At 40.1% G+C, this 18,603-nt stretch overlaps 1 protein-coding gene across 2 annotated transcripts in view; it reads right to left on the reverse strand.

Annotated features, from left to right (window-relative positions):
• Positions 1-18,603, reverse strand: part of lrfn1 (leucine rich repeat and fibronectin type III domain containing 1) — a 177,055-nt gene that overhangs the window by 20,390 nt on the left and 138,062 nt on the right. For both annotated transcript variants that reach the window (XM_058634126.1, XM_058634125.1), the window contains one exon: positions 14,294-14,372. The gene's annotated coding sequence lies outside the window, so the exon portion shown is untranslated. The remainder of the gene's footprint in view (positions 1-14,293; positions 14,373-18,603) is intronic.

An 18,603-nucleotide genomic window follows, 5' to 3' on the forward strand; every position in this document is an offset into this window, starting at 1 on the left:
ATCCCACTTCACCATCGGGTGGCGGTACAAGTCTGGACACAGGGAATAGGATGTATTCCTACCAAAGAAGAAGAACAGAACGATGCTAGAGCTCCCTAGCGGCAAATAGCGTTCAGTGCGAACACAGCATTATAAATATCTCAGTTTTGAATGGAACGCTTTGAAAGTGTCTACAACAATTCAAGATTTTCCATTTGAATGACTCTATAAAGTCCTTCTGTGTCTGTTTTTTATGTTTTTTAGTGAATTGTACATCTATGTTGTTTTACCATGGGATTAACATCTCTAGTGTTTCCCTGAGATTATATCTCGTGCCACCAGCAGGTCACAATTCTCCCTCATCCTCTCACATTATTATGTATCTAGGATGAATTCATTGCCAGTGGCGATGCTGCTGCTCCCATGGGAGTACAATAGCATTTAGCTCAAAGCTACAGTGAGCAGCAGTAATGTCCGCTCCACTGTGCACTCACAATCACAGGTGATGAAATCGAAAGGTGTTTTTCACTCCTTTTATGAACAGCTACACTTGTGAGGAGGACGTGAATACCCCGCCGGGGAGGTGCGCGACGTTTTTAAGACAGTCGCTAATCGAAGACATTCATCATGTTGTACCTGCGTGTTCAACCAGAAAAGTGAAGGCACAGCGTGTGCTTAATATGTAGCTGCCTGTACACAGCTGCCTGAGGGACTCACACTCATTATAATCACACGACAGACGGTGTAAATCAAACTGTATATACTCCGTGTGACTCGGCCTGACTTGTAAAACCAATACTTCTTTGAATCTCGACTTCTTTGAATCTCGATTTCTTTAGTTGAACTGATGTCTACAGGATTTAAAGATGATCTTTTGTGATCTTTAAACGTAAGGATGTACAACGTACCGGTACTAAATAGGTATCACGGTATGAAAACATTTAAAGCTGTACTATACTGCATCTGGGGGAAAAACTGTAGTGTTTTTCTTCAATGAGAACGTCCGACTGTATCTAAAACTGCAAAGATCATCTATTAGAAAAAAGCTCATCATTGCAGCATCTCCGGCCGCCGACAGTGCCGACCGTAATCTGTGAGCTTTAATACGAGCTGAGGCACATGTCAACACGGAGACTGGGAGATGGTGCAGAGACAGAGAGACAATGGAAGCTCCAGCGACACCAGAGAAGCCACAACTTCAAAGCAAATTCAAATTCAAGGAGGTGAACCTGAAAAACAGTGGAGCGCCGTTCTGCACTCAGTGCTGCAAGGTCAAACTGGGCGAAACATTTGAAGGACAAGCACCTGTTCAAAGAGTTTAAAGAGTTTAAAAACCAACAGGTGATTAAATAAAACAATAAATAACTCTCTTTTCATTATTGGATTCTGAAATAAAACAATATCCCCATATTTCCATTATGCTAAATGTGCACGTGTTACTAAGTAAAGTTATCTTTAAACGTTAATTTCTTTTATTTTATATGTTTTTGTCGGATTTTGTGTTAAAATAAAGAACAATAATGAGGTTTTTTGTGTATTGTCTGTATTTGAAAAGTAGCAAAATTCATGTTGGTACCAGTATTGAAACAAAAAAGTTGGTATGGGGACAGATGAGGACAGGTGAACAATGAGGACAGGTGAGTGATGATGAGGACAGGTGAGTGATGAGGACAGGTGAGTAATGAGGACAGGTAAGCGATAAGGACAGGTGAGCGATGAGGACAGGTAAGCGATGAGGACAGGTGAGCGATGAGGACAGGTGAGTAATGAGGACAGGTGAGGGATGATGAGGACAGGTGAGTGATGAGGATAGGTGAGTGATGAGGACAGGTAAGTGATGAGGACAGGTGAGTGATGAGGACAGGTGAGCGATAAGGACAAGTGAGTAATGAGGACAGGTAAGGGATGATGAGGACAGGTGAGGGATGAGGACATGTAAGTGATGAGGACAGGTGAGTGATGAGGACAGGTGAGTAATGAGGACAGGTGAGTGATGAGGACAGGTGAGTGATGATGAGGACAGGTGAGTGATGATGAGGACAGGTGAGTGATGAGGACAGGTGAGCGATGAGCACAGGTGATTGACTGGTTTCTTCTCAGTATTCAAAACCAGAACTTCAGAGATGACGTATGTGCTGTGCGTCATCATCTATTTCCTCAAAATTAAAACAGAATTTACAAACTCGAAAGTGTTATGAACTAATTATTATTATTATGTGAAGTAAAATGTTATTCTGCAATGCTTTGGCAACAAATAAAGCTACTTTAAATATTTAAATAACTGAAGCCGCTCTGACAGAATTCCTTTAAGTGTCGAGTTTTCCACACAGACCAAACCAAACACAGACGACCCATTCATCATTTTCCAAGTCAAATACAAACATGCAGTGGATATCGTCTTCTTTGGGATTAAAGTATCGCTTAATTAGGGAAAATCTATTGAGATTTATTACCTACGGGATCCCACGTAAATAAATCTGCTGTTAGAAATAATGAAAACTTCATACAGCTCTAATTGATACAGAGGGCACCGGTCCAAATCCACTCACGGCTGTGACGCTTCCGAGTGTGTGAGGCAACTGCAAATACATGTGATTCATGGGAATAATGGACCGAAAAACTCTAATCTGTCACACTTCACAGGAGGCAGCGCCGAAAAAGAGAGGCAAGTTCAGGCAGAACTTTTGTTACAGCAGTTTATTCAAAGAAGTATATTAATAAATGCACCACAGTGCATCTGAGACTCACTAATCTGCTCTCCAGGTCAAATAAAGCACCAGGCAGAGGCAATGCAGTCACAGTTCACATAGCAGTGAAGCAGTAAACACACACGGGATGTGGATTTAACAAGAGCGGAATTTGTACCACACCATGTGCCAACGTGTCCTGACGGCTAAGATAAATAATCATGTGCTGCAGCTGCTTTTGTACAACTGCTAAAAGCTTGGCTTTAATTTGCACATGTGCATTTTTTTCTGTCTTAACATTTTGTGCCTTTGGAGAATATAAACACTATGAAGGAGGAAACGTTACATTTAACTATAATTATAGCGGAAATCCAGAATAAAACACTGAAATGACCCAAAGACCCTTTTAGTGTGTTAAAACTCACATATTCCATTTATGTGTTGGCCATTTCTCACCAGGAAATCGCCGTAAATGCATTTCCTTGTACTCTTTGAGCCCTGAGTTGTACATGTACAACATGAACAACAACAACAAAAAAGGAATTTAGTATCATTAAATAGCTCGCCATCATCGCCCTTTGTATCGCCTGCGTATGCACAAATTTAAAGTAGAAATGAAAAAAAGCAATTTACAAGACAACGATAGATAGATAAATAAATAAATAAATACATATTATTCCAAGGAGGTATAGAAAATAAAATAGTCAATCCTAATAATGGTGATGTCTTGGTTTAACACAGGGGTGTCCAAACGTCTTTAAACAAGTTCTGCTTAATAATCATTTTTTTAACCAACCAAGTCTCACAGGAGTGAAAAAATTTCAGAATTCTGCCTTTCTTTCACATTTGGAGTCAGATACATCAGAACATAACAGGAAGTGAACGCCTGAATCTGTCTGTCACGGCTCGGTTACAAACCCGAGACTCTGGTTTCAAAGCACAACGTCTTACCAGTTGATATAACGGAGAGGACACATGACCAGGGACGATTTTCTGTCTCAGTCCCTTCCTGGACATAAATAATACATAATAAAACCAAGCTGCAGACCCTACAAATCTGTACAAAACCACACAACGCCACCTCCTGGATTGGAAGTGTTGGTGGTGAAGGGAGCAGTGAGTGTCTATGCAGAATCAAACTGGATTCAACCAGATTTGTCTGTGCACTTGGATGAAGACGTCCAGTCCAGAATCCAAGTAGTTTAATCCAGTGGTCTGGAGGTCATGCCAACCATCACCAACCAACACCAACTAACCAACCATCAACAACCAACCAACCAACACCAACTAACCAACCAACCAACTCCAACTAACCAACCAACACCAACTAACCAACCATCAACAACTAACCAACCAACCAGCCACCCAACCAACTAACCAACCATCAACAACCAGCCAACACCAACTAACCAACCATCAACAACCAACCACCCAACTTCAACTAACCAACCAACACCAACTAACCAACCATCAACAACCAACCAACCAACACCAACTAACCAACCAACCATCAACAACCAACCAACCAACACCAACTAACCAACCATCAACAACTAACTAACCAACCAGCCACATAACCAACCTTCAACAACTAACCAACCAACAACCAACCAAAAAACACCAACCAAGTAGCCAACCAACACCAAGCCACCTACTAACCAACCAACCAGCTAACAAACACCAACCAACACCAATCAATCACCACAAATAACCAACCAACACATCTTTAATCTTTGAACAACAGGAAGTTGTTCACAGAAAAGAAGAAAAACAAAAACTGGGTTGAAGATTAAGAAGAAAACACTGGTAAAAAAAAAAGAGAGCAAAACACACCAGGGAAACAAAGACAAACTGGACTTTGTTGCCTGGGTGAAAACAACAAGGACAGGAAGTGGGCGTGGTCATATAAATGGCGGGAAAATTAAACAGGAACAGGAATCCGTACAGAGTTCAAATGGACAGAACGCTGAAATTGAAGGATAGTGAAATGTACATAACAGTTATGACCTGACCCAAACTGATTCATGTTCACGTTCAAAAAAAGGACTCATTTGCATAATGTTCTCTATGAATGAGACCCTTATTTTTCCATTTATATCAGCACTTTTGTTATTTGGGGAAATGAGGTCAATGCCTTTACACCATGACACGTCTGTACGGTTAGTAATTACACGAGCGGCTGCAGACGAGCTCAGGTTGCACTTTGTGAGTCTCTAATGACAAACCTGTCAGGCCTGTTATTTGAGACTAAAGGACAGATTAAGCTCTCTCTATCTCTATCACATAATTATTCTTATCTATAATTTTCAGAGCTGTGCAAATAACACGGAATTAAGTCGAGTGACTAAAACAGTCAATGCTACTTTACCGAGGAAAATCAGCGCTGTAAAAAAAGCCCCTTTACCTCGAAAACTCTTATTCTTAGATACCTTAGATTCAACTTAAAGTGAAAATACGTACTAGGTAAATGAGACACAAATGCAATATATTCACAAAAAAGATTAAATCTCTGTAAAAAAGACAAGTCACCTGTTTCTAGACACACACAAAAATAATCATGGTGGCGTTTGACAGGCAGAAGTACATGCAGTAATGAGAGGAACTTCATTATCACTGCGCTTGTTTAGTTTCTGCTTCTAGTTAATGACTAAATTTGATAAATTAGCCGCACTGAGCTAAATTGCTGCCTAAAAGCAATCAAGATAGAAAAAGAAAATCAAGCCTGAAGAAATTAAAGACATGGAAGAGGGCTGCGTGTGATTGAGCTCAGAGTGCTTCCTCGTCTGTTTTACTCCCTTTTAAAAAATGTGAATTTAACTCAAAATCCCACATCAAGCACTTTGTACAGCGTCTCAGACGCCGCCACAGTTTCAGAGCAGAAAAATGGCTTTATAAATAAAACCGGCGCTTCTTTGGATGTGAACACTTTGTGTAAAGATTCAGGATCAGTTCCCGGGTTTGCGGTTTGATCTGAAACTCCGAGGGCAGCGAGCTTGTGATTTTGTTTTCCAGTTTCATCCTCAGCTCTGGACCTTCATCCTGCGAAGACTTTGTTTATTTTCCAAGTGTTTGCGTGCGTGCGTGGGTATTCTCCGGGCGAGCGATCTTTCATCTTAATGATTCACAAAGAAATGAATACTTTACTTACTAATTAGTGGAATACATAACAAAGAGCATCATTTACATAAACCCCATTAAAAAATACCTTTAAAAAAGATGGAATGTGTATTCTATTCTTCCAGCTTGCTCTCTGGGGACAAACTGGAAGTAAGAATATAGTGATTAGCCACCAGGGGGCGACTCGGCTGGTTGCAAAATACAATAAAATCAAAGAGAAAATAAAGCTTCTAACTCTCACTTGATTTATAATGTCAGTAAACATTTTTCTGAGGAGTTAACGGTCCCAATCACTAGTTTCAGCTCTTCTATAAAACATGATGTCAGTTTTGTAAATTATGTTCACATTTCGGGGAAAATCAGTGATAAAGTACGGCAAAGCAGGAAAAGGAGCATTGCACCTATAACGGTCGACTAAACCAACCCAAACCAATCAATCTTTAATCCCTCGACAGCACTTTTCACAGTTAAAATTGAACACAATGTGTTTTACATCAAACAGACAGGTCTATACAACCTCGGCCTCTCACTTGATTTATAACATCAATAAACATTTTCCTGAGGAGTTAATGGTCTCAATCACTAGTTTCTGCATTTCTCCAACCAAACATGATTCAGTTTTGTAAATTATGTTCAACTTTAGATGAAATAAAGGATAAAATATAGCTCATAGCAGGTAAATTAATTTTTAATAGTGTATTAAGCACTAATGAAACGTTGATTTTACATTTTACGTTCTGGTAGTTCTTTTTGTTATTTTTCGTTTTCGTAGTGTAACCGAGCAGTCATGTGCCAATAAGAGCCAAAGACTCTGACTTTTAACGACTTCCTGTGTAAAGCTTTACACTTGGCAACAAAATAGCATATAGTTGTTATTCTTATTAAAAAAAAAAAATCCATGTATTTACAATATCTTTCATTCTATTAGTTAACTCTGTTAAATAAAATACATGTGTTTAGTTTTAGTTGAGTGGACACCAGTGCACAATGTAAACCAAGAGCAGCTAAGCAGAATGGAAAAAATGGAGTGTTGCACCTGTAATGCTCTACAAACCAACTAACTAACCAACCAACACAAACTAACCAAACAATAAACCAGAACCAACCAACCAACAAACAAACGTCAACTAACCAACATCAAACAACAGACCAGCCAACAAACTAACCAACCGACACCAACAAACCAAACACTAACCAATGTCAAACAAACTAACTAACCAACCAACACATCTTTAATGCACAGGTTTAATCAGCTTTACATAAACATAGACAGTATTTACATAAACAGTATTTTACAACAAATGAATGAAGGCTAAAGTCAATCGTACACATAAAATCAAGCTTAAAGGAGCTCAAGACGTGAGTGTGATTTTATTGTGTGGTGTTGAAACTGTTTTATAATCATAAAACCATGTGAGGTTTTTTCCCCTCAGTCAAAAATTGAACCATCGAAATCCTTGCATCCCTGCATCTAACACTCAACATACTGAATCTCACCAGGAGAACGCTCCATAATTTACTCAGAACATAATCCTGGACAGCTGGAGAACCTGCTCCACGTCATTATTGCACTTTAATGTCGCTCCGTCCGTGCCATTTAAGCCATAACACATGAGGAAGAAGCTCATCGAGTTGCCAGCTCCACTTACAGCATCGCTGCCTCACACGCGGCAGCGGCGGCGGCTGCTCCTCCCACTCCTCACTCTCTCTCTCTGACGACGAGCCAGTGCAAATTACAGTAACAGCTTGGACGTGAGTATAATCTCAAGTGGTGCGAGCTGGACGCCGCGGTGAGGCGAGCGGGCAGATGGAAGCGCCGGCTCTGCCAGGCCTCTTTAGTGGCTCCCACTCTTCTCCAGCACGCGAGACAATGGAGGAGTGGTGGCTCATAACCAGCGCCTCGTCTGCCACTATCACAGCGCTGTATTTGGTAAATGACACGAAAGACGGAAGGCTGCTGTCGCGGCCTCGTTTAGACCCGCGTGCAGATTAGAAATCAGATCATAGAGTCGAGGAGGAGAACAGTCGATGTGTTGTTTCTCTGCGCGGCTGGTGGTAAAGGCCTTACCCTTGAGCTGCGGTGGAGATTTATAAATAGCACTTTAAATAAACACCCTTTATTTGCATAAATAAATCATAATAATCACAAGGCGATGGGAGTTATTCTCACCACATTGGGAGAAAAGCTTTGATTCCCGTTGAAAAAGCACCATATATTATTCATTAATGTGACTCCAGTGAGTACGACGTGACTTTCACTACGGCACTCGTGTGTCTGAGCATGACAGCCATACAATATTCATACAATATACACAACAGAGCATAATTTACTGGAAACTAGTCAGTGGGGTTTGTTTGACTCGGGGGAAAACTATGTAATCATAGTTGTAATTGAGTTTATTTTTGCCTGAATGAGTCTCTGCGTGTGTCGTTACCAAAACTTTCATCCATTATCTGTAAAGCTGAGTCCACTCAATGAAACACTATTTGTTTGCTGTGTCCTTCATCTGAAAACAGCCTCTAAACCAGGGCTCTCAAACGCAAATAACCCACTGAGCATCTAGTCTGGCCAGTAGGGGGCCAGTCCAGCAAACTTGTGGGGGAAAAAAACAACTGTTAAAAGCTTAGAATTATATCATATTCCATCAGGATATCAGAATAAACATGCTGGTGATGATAGATAGTTCACAGAACTTTTATAATATAACTTATGACTTGAGCTAGCTAACTACAAAGCCAGCTAGATCTATCTATCTATCTATCTACCCATCCATCCATCCATCCATCCATCCGAGCTTGTTGCTACTGCAGTCTCAACAACAAACAACTCACTTCCTGTGTGCAGTGTGGGAATGTCACACAAGATCTCATAGAGCTTAGACTTACACTTAACCCAGATTGTGTGAACTAATTTGACACAGGTTTAAATGTAACAGACATTTTGTCTTTTATATGTTTTTTTGTATGAATTTTTGCCCATTTTCCCCCGAGCTGTGCAACAAAAACAGACAGTGAAAACTACCATTTCATCGTCTGTCTATTAAATATGTCACAAACATAACACATCCTGTCCCTATTTCAAAGTAAAAGCTTTCTCGCATTTCATTTTTCTGAATCCATCCATTTTTTCTCACCAACAAATCAAATACACTGAAGAGTCCTTGTATTTAGTATATAAAGAGGAGTGTTTAAAATATTTAAATTTATTTTAAAAATAACTTTCAAGGTAAAAGCCTGTGTTGAATATCACAGCGGAGAAACCAGCCTACGAAACCTAGAGAAATGTAAGCAGAGAAGCTTTTTGGTGGTTATGGATGTTTATTCAGATTAAAAGCTTGACCCTTGAGCTTCGAACACCACAGTAAAAGCTGCATTACAGTAAGTGCAATCTCTTATTTTGACTGTAATGGACATTTTTAACAATATTTAAAAGTTATGTACTACGGTTTTTTTTTACATCCTTTTTAGAATAGAATTTTAGATTTTCTTCCCCCCAAAAATGATCTTTCGCCACCTTTACATTGTCTGTCTGTCAAACATGTCACAGGAAAAAAACAAGAAAGTAATATGGTTCTTTTACTACTCCTTTGTGATGCACATTACATTACAATTATTTATTTTTTTCTGTTTTCACAACTGTGGCTTACAGTGCTGTTTTTCTAAATGTGCCATATTTCTCAATAAAAATATATATAAAAAAACACACGTCAAAAACATGTCACAAACATAACACTTCCTGTTCCGGTTTCAAAGTAAAAGCACAAAAAGCATTCCCTGAAACAAACCTTTATTGTGAATTATTTGCAGGATTAATGCGGCTCCATACTGAGTCCTTGCATTAAGTTAAAGAGGAGTATTAAAATGTATATTTTAAAAAAATGTCAAGGTAAAAAACCTTAAAATCTCGACCCTTTAGCTTCAAACACTGCAGTAAAAGTTGCATTACAGTGTTTTTGTAGCTCTTATTTTGAAAGTTTTAACGTATATTTTCTTTTTTAAATTTAAAAGTTATGCACTATAGTTTGAAGTGATTAAAGCAGCCATATTTACCTATGTCTCTTTTTGGGAGTAGAATATTTGCCTGTGTTAAATACAGCAGCTGGAGAAACCGGGCCTACGAAACCTGAGCAGAAATGTAAGCAGAAATGCATAATGGATGATTTTTTTAGGTTAAACGCTTGTCCCCTTGGCTTCTAATTTGCATTAAAATGTAATTGCACCTCTTATTTTGAATGTTTGACCTGCAGGGCTTTACAACCGCACAACAACACAGATGAGAGCGTTTCCTGTTTTGCAAAGAAATACTTTTTTTTTTTCCACAAACACTGACCGCGTTATTCTCGGTCATTAGTGTGAACTGAGCCTTAAATTCCTCCCAACTAATGAGGATGTTAATGAAATGAAGTTGCACCTCCACATGACGCTGCACAAACGTGTATGTGTGTGTGTGTGTCAGAGAAGTTCAGACAAACCTTTCCTTGCTTCCTCTCCTTGCTCCCTAGCGCTCGCATCACAACAACAAACGGCACAAAGGACTCAAGACTCACAGAGGCTCTGCTGTGAGTCAGCTGTGTGTCGAGATGAGCCCGTTGAAGCGAGTCAGTCTTCAACGCCGCGCCGACCCCGAGTGCATCTGCACTCACAAAAACACATCTCAGCGTGAGGAAGAAAGAGCCGAGACGCCGCCGCCGCCGCCACGCTCGCAAACTCCCCTGGAGCAAAGCAGCCGTTGTGTTTGAATCATCCTCGCACGCAGGCAGGCGCGTTTCATTTTTGCCTGATTGTTGACACTGACAATGTTAGCGGTTGGAGACGTGGATGATCTCGAGTGTGCGAGACTTAATTTCTGGAGCTGCAGTGATGATGATGATGATGATGATAATCAGGCATGGACGATGTTAGCATGGCAACATGTGATGTGGAGCTCAGGCTGCCACTCGACACCGCCTGTGCTTGATATTCCAGGAAACGTTGAGTGCAAGACGCGGATTACTTTGACAAGAGGAAGTCGACCACAGACCACAGGACGAGGGAGGAGAGGGAGGAGATGCTCTGCTGGAATTCTGAATATGTGTGTGGGGGGGGGGTAATAACCTGACCTCCTCCTCCTCACGCGGAACACATTACACGCCAGTGCTGGTGAATTAATATTCTGGAGAGGAGGAAATTTCCTCAAGCACAGGTCCGGAACATCATAATGTCTAACAAGTCTTATGGTTAAGTGCAGCACACTGTGTATTTTCAATATTTATACCAGTGCCTGTGTGTGTGTGTGTGTGTGTGTGGTCAACAGCTGACCTCCGCATTACAGAAAGTGCAATGAAATATGATATTTATTGCCAATTTTCTCACCGAAATGAAGGTAATTAGTCAGAGGGGGGAAATAAAAAGATTTAAAAAAAAACAATGCAGATGGAAAGTAAAGTGCTTAATCTGTACGCAGTAAAGTAAATAAACAGGTAATGTATTCAGTGAATTAAACTAATTAAATTAAATTGAATAATCTCTTTGCTGTTTATGTTTCTCTTCTCAGAGTTTCTTACTTTTCTCTGATTATCAGTTCACTCTCACTGATTGGCTGAGTGGAGTCATGTGATGATTCATCATTAATTTCTGCATTTCCTGGTCCTCTGGTGCAGTCAAGGCCAGAAAAACGGAGTAAATTAAAAACAAGACCTGGAAAGAATCTAGTGGAGGAGGGTCCAGGTCCAGATAAGACAGCGTCTGGGTCCAGATCCGTACCACAGTCCAACAATGAGTACGGCTGGGTAACGAGAACCTGTATTAAACTCACTGGAAAAACAATAAATCTGTGACTTTATTTTTTCTTGTAGATTTGCCACTTTTAATCTCATAAATCTGCGACTTTATTTTTTTGTCGATTTGCCACTTTTAATGTCATAAATCTGCGACTTTATTTTTTCTCGTAGATTTGCCACTTTTAATCTCATAAATCTGCGACTTTATTTTTTCGTCGATTTGCCACTTTTAATCTCATAAATCTGCGACTTTATTTTTTCTCGTAGATTTGCCACTTTTAATCTCATAAATCTGCGACTTTATTTTTCCGTCGATTTGCCACTTTTAATCTCATAAATCTGCGACTTTATTTTTTCTCGTAGATTTGCCACTTTTAATCTCATAAATCTGCGACTTTATTTTTTCTCGTAGATTTGCCACTTTTAATCTCATAAATCTGCGACTTTATTTTTCTTGTAGATTTGCCACTTTTAATCTCATAAATCTGCAACTTTATTTTTTCTCGTAGATTTGCCACTTTTAATCTCAGAAATCTGCGACTTTTTTCTCGAAATATTACCCCCGTCTCACGGATCTGTGTTTTGTTTTGTTTTTTCATACTTGGCCCTAATACACATCGTAAATAAGAGTATTGTGAAGTATTGGTAATATCCATCCTTGCCTATGAGAGACCTGTGGAAGACACTACTTAGTGTTTAAGCACCGTGGGTTTTTTTTTTTTACTTGTAGCGCCGTCGCTTAATGAAATGAAGTGTTTTGTCGCGTCTCTTCGCGTACTTGAACTCCACGACTGAGACTGAACAACACTCCAAACAACAGCTGGGCAAAAAAAAGATGCTGAGAGAGAATTGCACACGGGTTAAAATTGCTGTGCTTTCCCAGCACAAATTGCTTTGTATTTTGATGAGATGGGTGAATCCAAGAAAGGATTAGATTTAACTATGGGAATTATTTGTCTTTTCTTTTTTGGTTAAGGGTAAAAAAAAAAAACCAGTGTGACTCACGGCGTGGAGAAATATGCAAAGTTATGCAGGGTGCACGACTGGAGTCGACGCTGCTTGTTAGGCGCACAATGAGAGGGAGGGGGAAACACTGAGGAGAACAGCAGTTGTGTTGAACGCCGTAGCAGAAGCTGGCTAATTAGCATTGCCCTGCCGTTCCCTTTGAAAACACAGAGGACAAGTGGGAGCCGTCATATTTCTCTGTTCTCAGAAATGTGTGATTCCCCCCACTGAACGGGGAAACCGCGAGGGCCTGACCACTGAGGGGTCAGAGGTCAGCAAAATAATCCCATCTCCCCACACGGAACTCTTCACTAGAATCACTAAAACTCTCTCTGCACACTTACAGCACGGTGGCTCAGATGCAGCACTTAGATGTAGAGTGGTGACATTTTCCGGAAAGCGAACGTACTCCGACTCCACGAGACAGATGTTAAGGGGAAAACAGGTGCCTATTGCACACAATTATTCTCGGCTGACTGCTCTCCGAAGACGAACCACACATCATTAACTCCGTCCTCTCGTGTACCTGAGGTTTTTAATTAATAGTTTTATACTATATAATGTACAAGTGAAACATGAACCCCGTGTTTATGAAGTGCCGTGGTGTTTTGGGGAGAGTTTTACGGCCCCTTCCAGGGTTAGTTGAAGATGCAGTCGGCAACACAACGACTCCAGGTAGAACGCTTTTGTATCACACGCGGGTCACATCATTCCAAATACTTGGCAAAGTTAGTCGATTGTGTCAAGTGCGAGGGCAATAATTCATGTAGTTATCTCACACATTTAATAGGAAACCCCCGACAAAGGACAAGCGCAGGCCCAACCTGTGCAACCTCCAGGGGGCGACGTTACGCAATCCCATCATGCAACACAACGCTACAACACAAGCAAGATGTTTGACAGTTGTTAAGAATATTTTGCTTGTTCTACATGTTTTTTCTGCCATATCTAAGCGTTAGAGTAAGAAGTAAGAAGTTTAAGAAGTTTATCAAGAAGGTGAAGGTCTTGGATAATGTTGGCTGTGACGTCTGGAGCTTATACATTTCCACATTAAAGGTTATTTGTGTAAACTAAGTGCTATACAGATCTTTAACTTTTAACTACACAAGATGTTTGACAGTTGTGGTGTCTAAGCCTTCTCCAGAGTAAGAAGGGAAAGTTTATCAAGAAGGTGAAGGTCTTGGATAATGTCGGCTGTGACGTCTGGAGCTTATACATTTCCACATTAAAGGTTATTTATGTGAAATACGTGTGACAGGGGCCTTTCACAATTACTTAAAGGTAGTTGCTACTCAGCATACTCAAATAAGTAATAGTCACAAAATATGTGGATTTCTCTGACTCTTAACTAGTTCTTTTCTCTTTTGCTTATTTGCAGCATGTGTACTGTGTAACTGTAATGTTACACCTGCACAGTTTTGATGTAGCCTTGCATGTCTTTCATTCAAACACATTTGTTGCCTGCAAACCAATTTCCACTTCTCACCCACACTGAATTCCCTCTCTGCCGGCACATAAACCAATGAAGCTAATTATGATTTAACAAACTCCACCCACATGACTGTATAAACCGTGTAGAACAGCAGCAGCTGGAAAACAAAGGAAAGCAGCATTTGTGAATTTGACCCACTTGTGTTGTGCACCTGTAGCTTCTCTGTCTCTGCTCTAATGAATTCCCTCAGGTGAGCTGCAAAGTCACTGCCAACGCAACGTTTCTCGTCTTCGAAAAAGTACAAACCGACTCACCAGATATCAAGTCCTGGTCGCCATCGCTGGTTTCACATCAGCATTCTGATCTGATCTGGTCTGAGGAAAAAAACGCCACCTACAGGACACAAAGAAGCGTTCATTAGCATGTGGCGCAAACAAGTGTTGCCTGTTTTCGACACATTTCCTGATTTCAGTATTCCAGCGAAAGGAGGACACATTCCTCAACACACTGGAGACGCAGTCGTACGCTCGTACGTAATCTCATTTCCACTTGGCAGCTTTTGGGTGAGATATGAACACTGATCTGATTACGAAACAACAGGAAAGAGGCACAGGCAGGAGGAAGCAGCGGCGCCGGAGACGCCAGCGAGTATGAATGTGTGTCCCGACATTAATATTTCACTCTGTCATTGTAGCTAAAGAAGAAGAACAAAGTGTAAAAGGGGAGCGTAATGAAAAATTAATCATGTTTTGACACAGCTTTGGAATTTACCCGTGCAAAAAAACAAAGATTCTTCAGCTCGTGTCCACGTAATCACCATAAATATGAAACTCAAATGTGGAAAAGACATTCGATTCTCACACTGGAGAGAGGTGACGTTCAAGGTCATTCACCTTCAGCTTCTGCCTTGTCCCTAAAATAAAAAAAGAACCAAGCTCATTGACATTGACAGCTGCACGCAATCCAGCAGGGACATTACCATACCACTCACATTTGTCTGCAGAGAGCCTTCATGCGTTAAAAACAGAATTCCTCACTCAGGTTCTTCCTCTCTGATAAACTGTACGTCCATTTGTATTCAGAGAGGGACTTCAGGCTCGTCACCTTCAGCTTTTCATGCAGCCAATGAAGTATTTATGAGGCCGGCCTTTATTTTTTTATTTTATTTGATACGTCATTTCAGTCATCTCAGGCCTGGAGTCGCAGCCGTCAAGTCAGAGTTTAAGAAATGAAGGAGTGAAACAAAGTGAGCGAGAGTGTAGGTGTCAGAGAATTTCACGCCTGATCATTTCAAGCCTTTTACTCGTGTATATGGTGTCGCCCAAGCCCGGTCTGACAGTCACAGTGACAGCGAGCTGCGCCATAGCAATGAGCACACATGACGAGGTACAAAGCAAGTACATTGGTTTTTCAAACCAAAACATGTTTTACATATCGATAAATATCTATCACGTAGGTGTGAAAGACAGAGAAAACAAAGGTTGGCAAGACACAAATACCTCGATGAATGTTCTCAACAACTCATGTCGGTTTAAACTTTCTTTCCTCTCACAGTGACTAACGAGCAGATAGCTTCTTAGCAACTAGCAGCTAGTTTTTAAGCCACTATATTCTTAGCAACTAGAATCTAGCTTCCTATCAACTAGCAGCTAGTTTCTAAGTAATTTATATCTATGTTTTTGGCTTCTTATCAACTAGCAGCTAGTTTTTAAGCCACTATATTCTTAGCAACTAGAATCTAGCTTCCTATCAACTAGCAGCTAGTTTCTAAGTAATTCATATCTAGGTTCTTGGCTTCTTAGCAACTAGCAGCTAGTTTTTAAGGCACTAGCTTCTTAGCAACTAAAATCTAGCTTCCTATCAACTAGCAGCTAGTTTCTAAGTAATGCATATCTAGGTTCTTGGCTTCTCAGCAACTAGCAGCTAGTTTTTAAGCCACTATATTCTTAGCAACTAAAATCTAGCTTCCTATCAACTAGCAGCTTGTTTCTAAGTAATTTATATCTAGGTTCTTGGCTTCTTATCAACTAACAGTTTCTTAACAAACCCTGCTGGAAAAACCAGCATAGAGTAGCATGGAAATGATGACATGTCAGGACTAGCAGCTAGTTTCTTACCAACTAGCAGCTAGTTTCTTACCAACTAGCATCTAGCTTCTTATCAACTAGCATCTAGCTTTGTATCAACTAACAGCTAGTTTCTTAACGAGTAGCAGCTGGTTTCCTATCAACTAGCATCTCGCTTCGCATCAACTAACAGCTAGTTTCCTAACGAGTAGCAGCTGGTTTCTTATCAACTAGCACCTAGCTTCGTATCAACTAACAGCTAGTTTCTTAACGAGTAGCAGCGGGTTTCTTATCAACTAGCATCTAGCTTTGCATCAACCAACAGCTACTTTCTTAACAAGTAGCGACTGGTTTCTTATCAACTAGCATCTAGCTTTGCATCAACTAACAGCTAGTTTCTTAAAAGTAGCGACTGGTTTCTTATCAACTAGCATCTAGCTTCGCATCAACTAACAGCTAGCTTCTTAACAACTCGCAGCTCAATTCTTATCAACTAGCAGCTAGTTTCTTAACAACTTCCATTTAGTTTGTGAGTAATTAAAATCCAAGTTCTTAGCTTCTTATCAACTAGCAGTTTCTTAACAACCCTGCTGGAAAAAACAACATAGAAATTATGGCATGATGATGCTAGTTTTTACAGCAAAATGACTAGCATCTGGTTCCTAAAGAACTAGCACCTAGCTTCGTACCAACCAGCAAGAAGGTTCTTAGCAGCTTGCATTTTTAGTTTCTTAGCAACTAGCATCTTGAATATCTAATTTCTGCTACTATTCCAGTGGCATTTCTGTTTTCCATTTGTACCGTTAATCAAATTAACTGTAATATTCAGGTGCTACAAGGCTTTGTAAACTCAATAAATTGCCATATTTCTATTTTTTTTAATGCACATTCATAGTGAGACGCTTGAATGTGAGCGTGTCATTTTATATTTATGATGTCAAAATGCATGTTTACATATTAGTCCTTTAGGTTGTATGTGTTTACTTGAGCCTGATTAAATGACTCATTTGTCATTAAAAAAACAACCCACTCTGGTATTGAATGTCGACATTAAACAAAAAAATGTCTAATTGAATGGTAACAAATGGCATTGTTCCATAATAAACACGTATATCTCAGTCCATGTTACCGGTTACATATTAAATCGTCCTCTGAGGTAGATGATGCACATGTGCTAACAACGGATCTTTCTTCTGTTCTTATCTTCATCTCCAAGCCTCAAATCATCACCTGCTGGCCCAGTGTGATAACTCGTGTGTCAGACCAGGACAAGCTGCTCTCACTTAATCTTCAACATGGCTCATGTTCACTGTATCAAACATTCTACCTCCCAAACTCAATTTTCCTCCCGCAGCCACAAGACTTTGTCTCTCCATTTCTCTCCCATTTTTCTCCCCCGGTCTAATTTGAAGTGAAACAAAATCGTCAGTGCCAGGCAACCTTGGCCAAAGGACACACTCCGTCAAGTCATTATCCATCACTGTGATTCCTTCCTATCTGAGCAAGACAAAAGACAGTTGTTAGGGAGACAGTCGGCCTTCTGTGCTGCAGCCGGCTTTGTTATTTGGAAAGCTCTGGTTTGACAAAGGTGGTGGCTGTGACTCCGCTTTCTTTCTTTCTTTTTTTTTTAAAACCTCAGCTGGGTTATTTTCTGCCCGTCAATCCACACAGAGACATCTGCAGATGCACGTGGCATTGAGGGAAAAAAAGCACAAGGTCAGGTGGGTCAGGAATAATGAGAAACTCCGGCTCTTTCAATAAGAAAACAACCTTAACCTTGGAATGCAACCTCACAATCAACAACTCAATAGAGAAGCAACACAGCATCAATACATATTATATAGAGCGGCTAATATGCCGGCACAAGAAAAAAAATATCTGCCCATGAAGCCGAGGAAGAAACAACACAATTTGAAAAATAACACCGTTAGAAATCAATACAGAGGTAGAAAAACAGTCAATGTCAACTTGTTAAAGGAAATTAAAAGTTTGGATTGAAAATTGTTAGTGAGTAAAAAGAAGTAAAACGATTGAACGCAAAAAAACAAAATAGAAGTAAATTAATTAAGTTGAATTGAAAAATAGGGTTGGGTTTAATAAAATAGTTGATTAAATAGAGTGATGTGGTACATACAGGTAAAATGACGTTAGGAAATGTTAAAATGTTCAAAAAGTTTTAGTCTTTAAACTGCAATAGAGGAATTGTTTCTAAGAGCAGAAAAAGAACAATAAACCAAACCTGCAGAAAGAATACATATCATATTTTATCACAATGACAGATGAGAATGATCAGACCGAGAGGGTTCCTTGAAAATCTCTCTCTGCGAGTTCTTACAATAAAGGGCTCAGAGGAATGCTGATTCATTTTGACGACTGTAAGATAACAGTTGTCATTGTGTTGGTGCAGATCGATGTAAAGAGCTCCTAAACCGCCATGTTGGCAGGCAAACATTCAACCTGCCAGCGTTCACCGTCACTTTAAATCCACGGAGATCGACCGATATATCGCAAAACTTGACAGACTGGATGTATCTGTTTGTAAACAGGTGGCGAGGACA

This window comes from Solea solea, chromosome 7 (genome assembly GCF_958295425.1).
Source record: "Solea solea chromosome 7, fSolSol10.1, whole genome shotgun sequence".
In the NCBI taxonomy this organism is placed as follows: domain Eukaryota; kingdom Metazoa; phylum Chordata; class Actinopteri; order Pleuronectiformes; family Soleidae; genus Solea; species Solea solea.